We start from the raw sequence: 8,452 nt of genomic DNA on the forward strand, positions 1-8,452 counted from the left end.
GCGGATGGGGTTTCCAGGGAAATCCGTGGGGTGGGCGAGGGCACTGTACGAAGGGGTACGAAGCAGGGTTTTGGTGAGGGGGGTTCTGGGGGGGGTTTCAGGTGGAGAGAGGGGTGCCCCCTTTCTCCGGGTTTGTTTATATGTGGGATAGAGCCTTTGGTGCAGCGGGTGAGGAAGGGTTCCGGGGCGGGGGGGGGAGGGGTTAAGGTGATGGTATATATGGATGACGTTACTTTTGTGGTTAGGGACAAGGGGTCTTTGGGGAGGGTGGTAGAGGGAATTAGGAACTATGGGGAGGCAGCAGGGTTACAGGTAAATAGGGGGAAGAGCTTCTTGTTGGAGATAGGAGAATGGAGGCATCTGGAGGAGGAAGGGTGGCAGGTGGAGAGGGAGGGGGTGAAGGTGTTGGGGGTTTATATGGATGTGGGGGGGGAAAGGGGAACGGGAGTGGGAGGCGGTTCGAGGGAGGGTGAAAAAGGTGGTAGGGATATAGGGTACAAGGAAGCTGTCATTTAGGGGGAAGGTTAGTGTGATTAAGCAGTTTTTGTCACCGATGGTCTTATTTGTGGCAATGGTGTACCCGCCCACCTGGTTGCAGGTGCAGCGGGTACAGAGGAAAGTCTGTTTATTTTTCAGGGGAGGGGGGGTGTACAAGGAGGAGGATTTGGGTGGGTGTGGGTTTGCTCAACGGGTTTGGCAGAGGGTGGGGAGGTTTTGTAAAGCGATGGGATGGGGGGATTGTGTGACTTTTGAAGGGGTGCTGTACGGGTTGGTGGGTTGTAAGAAGAGGGAGTGGGAGGTTAGGGTGTTATTACTTTGTGCACAGGTGGCAATTCGGAAGGTGAGGTGTTTGTGGGTGCAGAAGGGGCTTTATTTTTCACCACGGGAGTGTATTTACTTACTGTATGCAGAGTTGGGATATTACTGGAGTAGAGGGAAAGGGGAGTGGGAGGAGATGGAGTGGAGGAGGCTTTTTGAGTGAAGGGAGGGATAGTTATTAGGATTTTGGTATAGAGTGAAAAAGGGGAATGGGGAAGGGTTGAATTGAAGGGTTCAAAGGGGTTTTCCGGATGTGCGTTTCATTTCGGTTTCTGTTCGAAGAAAAGAAATGTGATTTGTCTTTTGGTTGTCTTGAAAGTAATGTTTTATGAAGGGAGTTAATGTAGATGTTTGTGTTTTCAGCGGGATAACCGAAGTCTTTGTTGTTTGAGAAGAGATTTTCAATATTTTGGTATTTTGTTAATATAAAAAAAATAAAATTTAAAAAAAAATCTGTTCTTATCAGTTTAATCACTGAAAAAGACAGAGAACCGCTTACTTTTGCGCCGCGCCCGGCATTGCACCATTTCCAGGACCGGTGCCAACCCAGTCCGGCAGACTGCCGGAACTATAGGAACAAAAAGTGAGCTGACTAGCAGCTTGCTTTCCTTTCTCCTGTTGCAGCAAGGGTTCTCATCAGTCATGCCGGGCTAGAGAAGGCGGTGCTTCTCAGGTTAGTAGCCAAAGGGTCTTCCGGTTCGCCAGACCCCAATAAAGCGAAAACCCCAGCTTGGGCTAGTAGCTGAAGACCTTGGGTCCCCCCTCAGTCGGAGTGGGCAAACACCAGGGTTCGGAGGACAGAACGTGGATCAACAGCCCCAGGTCTCAAGGACGCCCTGATCCACTGTCAAGAACTTTCGAGGCACAGAGACCCCAACTAGGGCGGAACGTCAACTACGGATCCCAGAGGACCCTCCCAGGAGGGTGGACCAGCGAACACGAGCTGGCGAAGAACCCCGACGCACCCCCCCCCCACAATGTCGGGACCCCGACAGGCGGCGGCGGACCCCCGACCATCGATCGACCCCTGAGGCAGAGAGACTCTCAGAGCCCGGAACCTCGGCTGACAAGAGCCGCCTCCCGGCGGAGGACCCCGGAGCCCGAGGACGCCCCCTGGATGACAATGGAGCGCCCCGAGCGACGGCGGACCCCTCCAGACCCCCACAGCACCTCGGTGATGATGGCGGGCCCCGAACGACGACGACCCCCAGACCCTGGCGGTCCAGAGGATGCCCCCGCAAGGGTCTCCCCACGCTGGTGGAGGAGCCCCGAAACCACCCTCCCCCCCACACCGGACCCCCCCCATGGACGACCCAGGGGAAGGAGCAGACACGATGGCGCTCACGTTCCTCCCTTTTCCCCTCCCGGACAAGCTGTTCTGCCCGACCTGCCACCCGCCAAGACAGTACAGATCGCACAGCGATATGAACAAGAACCTACGGCGCTTCCACCAGCTGCGCCTAGCTTTCTACTGCTCCCTCTGCGGCACCCAATATGAGGCCTTGAAGCTCCTCAAAAATCACCAGAAGGTATGCCAAGGCCACGGAGCCAAAAGGAGACCCGGCACGCTGGTGAGGTCCACTGCCCTGGCCCGGCGCACCCAGGCTGTGGCGCGAAGACCTGCCAGACCGGCAACCCCACCGGACCAGACCTCCGGGGCCCACCCAGCGGAGAGACCTGCCCCGACAACACCACTGTGCAGGCCTCCACCCAGGGACCCCCGACCAGACACAACACCCCGACTGGACAGCCCTCCTCCCGGACCCCCGGGGCCCCCGACCTGCCGAGGATTCCGGAGCCGCCGGGAGGAACCGAGCTGCCAGGTGCCCTCCGGCCCCCGAGCGTGCCGGGATCTCCCGGTGCGGAGCTCTCCCCACAGCAGAGGATGCCCTCTCCATGGCAGACCCTCTGGCTGGAGGAGCTCTCCCAGGACACCACCTTCGAGGCTTTTGAGGCCACGGTGGCCCGGCTCACAGAGGAGCTCTCGGCAGCTGCCCGGCCAACCCCGAGGAAACAGTAGACCGGCGACGCGACGGGACCACAGACCGCAGCCGCAGAGGTGACCCAGGCGCCAGCGCTACAACCCAGCGGCAGCCTCACGGATCCAGAAGCTGTACCGGACCAACCGTCCCAAGGCGGTGAGAAAGATCCTGGAGGGACCCTCAGCTTTCTGCCAGGTCCCCCGGGAGGATCTTTTCAGCTATTTCAGCAGGGTCTTCAACCCCCCAGCAGAAGCTGCCGCCCCACACCCTGCGACCGTCGAAGCACTGACCCCCATGCCCCCGGCGGAGGGGTTCGAGGAAGCCTTCACGCCGCAAGAAGTGGAAGCCCGCCTGAAGAGGAACAGGGACACTGCCCCCGGCAAGGACGGGATCAGGTTACAGTCTCCTTAAAAAACGTGACCCGGGCTGCCTCGTTCTTTCTGTTCTCTTCAACAGGTGCAGAGAGTTCCGGCGCATGCCCACCGCCTGGAAGAGGGCCATGACAGTCCTCATCCACAAGAAGGGAGACCCGAACGACCCGGGCAACTGGAGACCCATCCCCCTGCGCTCCACTGTCTCTAAACTGTACGCCAGCTGCCTGGCGGGCCGCATCACCGACTGGGCAGTGACCGGCGGAGCCGTCAGCCGGAGCCAGAAGGGGTTCATGTCTACGGAGGGCTGCTATGAACACAACTTCACGCTGCAGATAGCCCTGGACAACGCCCGGAGAACCAGGAGCTAAGTCCAGCCACGCCACCGCGCACATTTCCAACGCCTTTGGGTCCGTGCCCCACCGCCACATCTTCGGCACCCCCCACGAGCTGGGCCTGCTGGACGGCGTCACCAACCTGGTGCGCGAGCTCTACCGCAGTTGCACCACGACCGTCCACGCCACCGACGGGGAGACCGGGGAGATCCCCATCCAGTCGGGAGTGAGACAGGGCTGCCCCCTCAGCCCCATCATATTCAACCTGGCCGTGGAACTGCTCCTTCGAGCCGTGGCAGGCGGCCCCAGCGGGCTCGACCTCTACAGCCAGAAGTTGAGCCTCCTGGCCTACACCGACGACCTCGTACTCCTCGCCCCCCACGCCACCCAGCTGCAGCAGATGCAGGACATGACATCCGAGGCAGCCAGGTGGATGGGCCTGCGTTTTAACGTCGCCAAGCACGTTTCCCTGCACATCAACGGGAAGCAGAAAAGCCGCATCCTGGACTCCACCCTCACGATCCAGGGCCAGGCAATGCGGCACCTGCGCGACGGCGAGGCCTACTGCCACCTGGGGACGCCCACCGGCCACCGGGCCAGGCAGACACCGGAGGAGACCATCAACGGCATCGTGCAGGACGCACACAAACTGGACTCGTCCCTGCTGGCCCCGTGGCAGAAGATCAACACGGTGAACACTTTCCTCATCCCCCGCGTCGCGTTCGTCCTGAGAGGCTCGGCGGTCCCCAAGACCCCCCTCAAGAAGGCGGACACCGAGATCCAGCAGCTGATGAAGAAGTGGCTGCACCTGCTGCTGAGGGCCAGCAACAAGGTCCTGCACATCCCCTACCGGCAGGGGGGTGCCGATGTGCCCCGCATGGGAGACCTCGGCGACATCGCCGTGGTCACCCGCGCCTTCCACCTCCTGACCTGCCCGGACACGACGGTAAGTATCATCGCTGCCAGCGCCCTGGAGGAGACCGCCTGCAAGAGGATCAGCAGGCAACCCACCGGACGTGACTTGGCCACCTTTCTCAGCGGCTCGCTGGAGGGCAAGTTCAGCCGAGACGGCGGGGACTTTGCCTCGCTCTGGAGCCGAGCCCGCAACGCCACACGCTGCCTCGGGAAGCGCATCGGGTGCGCCTGGACTTGGACCGAGGAGCACCAGGAGTTTCCCTACAACCAGCCCCACACGCCGACCCCATGACTGTGATGCCCCGCACGAGGACCTTCCTGAACAGGTTCCTGAAGGACACCGTCCACAACAAGTACGCCGGCGACCTGAGGGCCAAACCTGACCAGGGCAAGGTCTTCAACGTCACCTCAAACTGGGATGCCAGCAACCACTTCGTGCCTAGAGGGAGCTTCACGGACTGGCGCTTTCTCCACCGCGCCCGCCTCAACTTCCTGCCTCTCAACGAGGCTGTCCGCTTCAGCCACCGGAACAAGAGGTGCCAGCGGTGCAGCTACGTGGCTGAGACCCTCCCCCACGTGCTGTGCAGCTGCAAGCCGCACGCCAGGGCCTGGCAGCTCCGCCACAACGCTGTCCAGGACTGCCTGGTGAGGGCCACCCCGGCCGCAGCGCGGCAGGTCTCCGTCAACCGCACCGTCCCGGGCTGCAAGAGCCGCATGCGCCCCGACATCATCATCACCGACGAGGAGACCAAGAAGTTTGTCATCGTGGACATAACCATCCCCTTCGAGAACCGACGCCAAGCCTTCACCGACGCCCGGGCTCGCAAGCGGGAGAAGTATGCGACGCTTGCCGACACCCTGAGGGGCCGCAGCTACGTGACGGTCGAAGCGCTCATCGTGGGAACGCTCAGAGCCTGGGACCCCAGTAACTAGAGCGTCCTGCATGCCTGCCGTGTCTCCCGCCGCTACGCCAAGCTGATGCGCTGCCTCATGGTGTCCGACACCATCTGATGGTCCCACAACGTCTACGTCGAGCACATCATGTGCCACCGCCAGCACACGGACACCACCAAGAGAACAGCCGCCGGACTGGACCCAGAGGGGACCACCTGAACACCCCTCCCCCCCCACGGACCTTCGCTTCAAGAGGATTCTTCAGCAATGGACAACCCTGCTCCACCCAAAAAGGACCCCTGCAATGAGACTGTATATGCTCCGAGACACTTTTTCTTCGGACCACTTCTTCCGCCTTTGTGGACCATTTTAACAGGTTTGTGCGTTTCTATCCTCTTTTTCTCTCGGCGTCATGAACCCACTCCCTCCTCCCCCTACCCCCGGGCTGAGTTGCCTAACTTTGTATCATCTGTAACCTAGTTGCGTTCCCCACCTTACCCCCATCCTTCTATTGTTAGTTCCTCGCCCAGGCGCTCTGTATTTCCCTATCAGCTTTGTCTGCTTTTTTCTTGGATTTACAATCCTAAACATCTACTAATAGAAGTCAATCTGTTCTTATCAGTTTAATCGCTGATATGTCCTCGATGTGAGGACCGAAGCATTAAACACATTTTTGGTGCTGGGAGCTGGCCTCAGAGCTTGCTCCAGCCCCTCCACGCATTGGCCCGGTATTGCAGTGCCGCCAGGCCCAGTGCCTGCTCCCCTTCTGAGGGAGCGCCGCCTTCCTCCTCCTCTATGGGTTCCAAAAGCAGCAGCAGGGGCGGGGCCGCAACCTTTGGGCGACCCCAAGGGGCAGATCCTATGCAAAGGGCTGCTGCCGGGTGGGCAGCATGCTGGCAGGGGAGCAAGCGAGCGCGTGCGCGCGCCCTCCCGCCCGCCCTCCTGCCGGGCAGCACTGCCCCCGCCGGGGGGCCAGGGCCTCAAGGCCTGGGCCCAGGCGGGCAGGGGGTGCGGACTGCAAGGGCCCACCATGGCCCTGGGGGCAGCGCCCGGAGGGCCGTGGAGGCTGGCGGGCAGGGTCCTTCCCCGCTACCGGCAGGCCTTGCACCCTCTCTGTCTCTCGCCCCCTGGCTCGGCCTGCAAGGCCGCTTAAGACCAGACGCTGCCTTTGTTCAGCCTTGTTGACAACAATGACCAAAGCCACAGCAGCAGGGCGTGGGTGGGCAAGTCCAAGTCAAGTCAAATCAAATGCAAGCAAAAGACGGAGACCAGGGCAAACGGAAGCAAGCCCGAGTCGAGGCAGGGGCAAGCAAGTCCCATTCAAGTCAAGTGCAACCAAGGCAGTAGACGGAGGCCCGCCCGGGCGAACTGAAGCAAGGAAGCAAGCCCGAGTCTAGGCGGGCGGGGGCAAGTAAGTCCAAGTCAAGTCCAGTCCAGTCCAATGAAGCTGCAGTAGACTAAGCCCCGGGCAACCTGAAGCAAGGAGTCGAGTCGAGGAAAGAACAGGACACACCTGACCTGCCAGCCCCCGCTCACCCACACAGTGGCTTTCCCGCAGGAGAGCCAGCCAGTCGCTCAGTCGCCAGGCCCGACTGCCGCCACCGCCCCGGTCCTGCTCTGCAGGCCCTTTGGGCCACCAGCCCGGGGTGCCCACTCCCCCTCCAGGCCTGGGCCGGTTATCGCTTCTCGGCCTCTTGAAGGCTCAGATTGGGGACGGCTGGGCGGAAACCTGGCTGTTTCCCAGTCGGGCTGACAGGAGACCAGGAGTAAGGAAAAGATTGCGGCTGGCAGAGCCATATCGGTGGCAGAAGAATCAGTGGTGGCGAGGAGTATGCTGGTGGATAGGGAGGAGCAGAGGACGGAGACAACAGAGAATGGTGAGCTAATGGAGATAGGTGTGTGGACAGTGGTGGGCAGGAAGAGGAAGCAGGAGGAGGAGCTGAGGGAGGAGAAGGAGGTGGAGGAGGCAGCAAGAGTCGAGGCAGCGGGGAAGAAAGAAGGTAAGACGGATCAGCAGGAGCGGTAGGATCAGCGGGACAAGAGCTCAGGAGGAAAAGATTGGGGAGAGGAAGAATGCGGGAGAGAAGAGGAAGGAGAAGATACAGGACCCATGTGGGGGGAGAAGGACCCACGGTGGTGGGTCAAGCTGAGGATTAAAGCGACTTTGCTAAAAGATGGCTTTATGGGAGAATCGAGACTCCAAAGGGCTGAATTTATGGAGAGAGCGTTATTTGGGGACTGTGGAGTGGACTCAAAGGACCTGAGAGCAGTAATTGCGCACGAGAATGGCAGGGCGTGGACTACCACTTTTTGGAAGGGGGCCTACGACGATTTTTGGGTGAGACACGATAAGTTGGTGAGGGCAGGGGTACTAAAGAGTGTACGTTTTGAGGCGGGGAGAAGGAACGGGAAAGGGTTTTGGTTGTTCAACGATACGGTGGAGCGGGAGGATATGTCGCGGTGGTTAGAGGGGAGGGTGCAGAGGGTGATGTGGGTGGACTGGGTTCTTGATAGATATAAAATTTGGAATGGGGCATGGAGGGCACAGGTGTTGTTATTTCAAGGGGAGAAGCGTGGTGGGGTGAAACACTTGCCTTCAATGTTTTACTTGGGGCCACACAAGGGGTATATTAATTACCAGGGGCAACCCAACCTGTGTTTAAGGTGTGGGAAGGAGGGGCACCTGGAAGCATTTTGTGAATTTACACTTTGTTTTCGGTGTGGGGGACAGGGGCATAGGGCACAGGTGTGTAGATGGGTGGGGAAGTGTATTATTTGTGGAAAAGAGGAGCACATGTCCCCGGAGTGCCCCATGTCGTACATCAATCGGGCTCGGGCGGGGGGCGGAACCGGAGAGTGATGAGGAAAATGTGGAACCACGGGGGGTGGAGGTGGGGGAAATATTTGGAATCAGTATTGGGAATGGGAATGGGAGAGGGGGAAGGTGAGGAAGAAGGGGAGGGGATGGAGGTGGGAGAGGAGGAAAGTGTCTCCTCAGAATCCTCTCTGGAAGAAATAACCAAGGTTCAAGAAGGGGTGGGCATGAGGGAGGGTATGGGAGATGAAGGGAAAGAGGGGAAAGGGGAGAGAGTTTGAAGAAACTTGGGAAGGAGGAAGAGGTAATGGAAGTAAGTGG

At 59.7% G+C, this 8,452-nt stretch overlaps 1 pseudogene; it reads left to right on the top strand.

Annotated features, from left to right (window-relative positions):
• The first annotated feature begins 5,903 nt into the window (after positions 1-5,903).
• Positions 5,904-6,078, top strand: LOC132247877 (U2 spliceosomal RNA; annotated as a pseudogene).
• The last annotated feature ends 2,374 nt before the right edge of the window (positions 6,079-8,452 follow it).

The sequence above is a fragment of the Alligator mississippiensis genome, chromosome 1 (genome assembly GCF_030867095.1).
Source record: "Alligator mississippiensis isolate rAllMis1 chromosome 1, rAllMis1, whole genome shotgun sequence".
Taxonomy (NCBI): domain Eukaryota; kingdom Metazoa; phylum Chordata; order Crocodylia; family Alligatoridae; genus Alligator; species Alligator mississippiensis.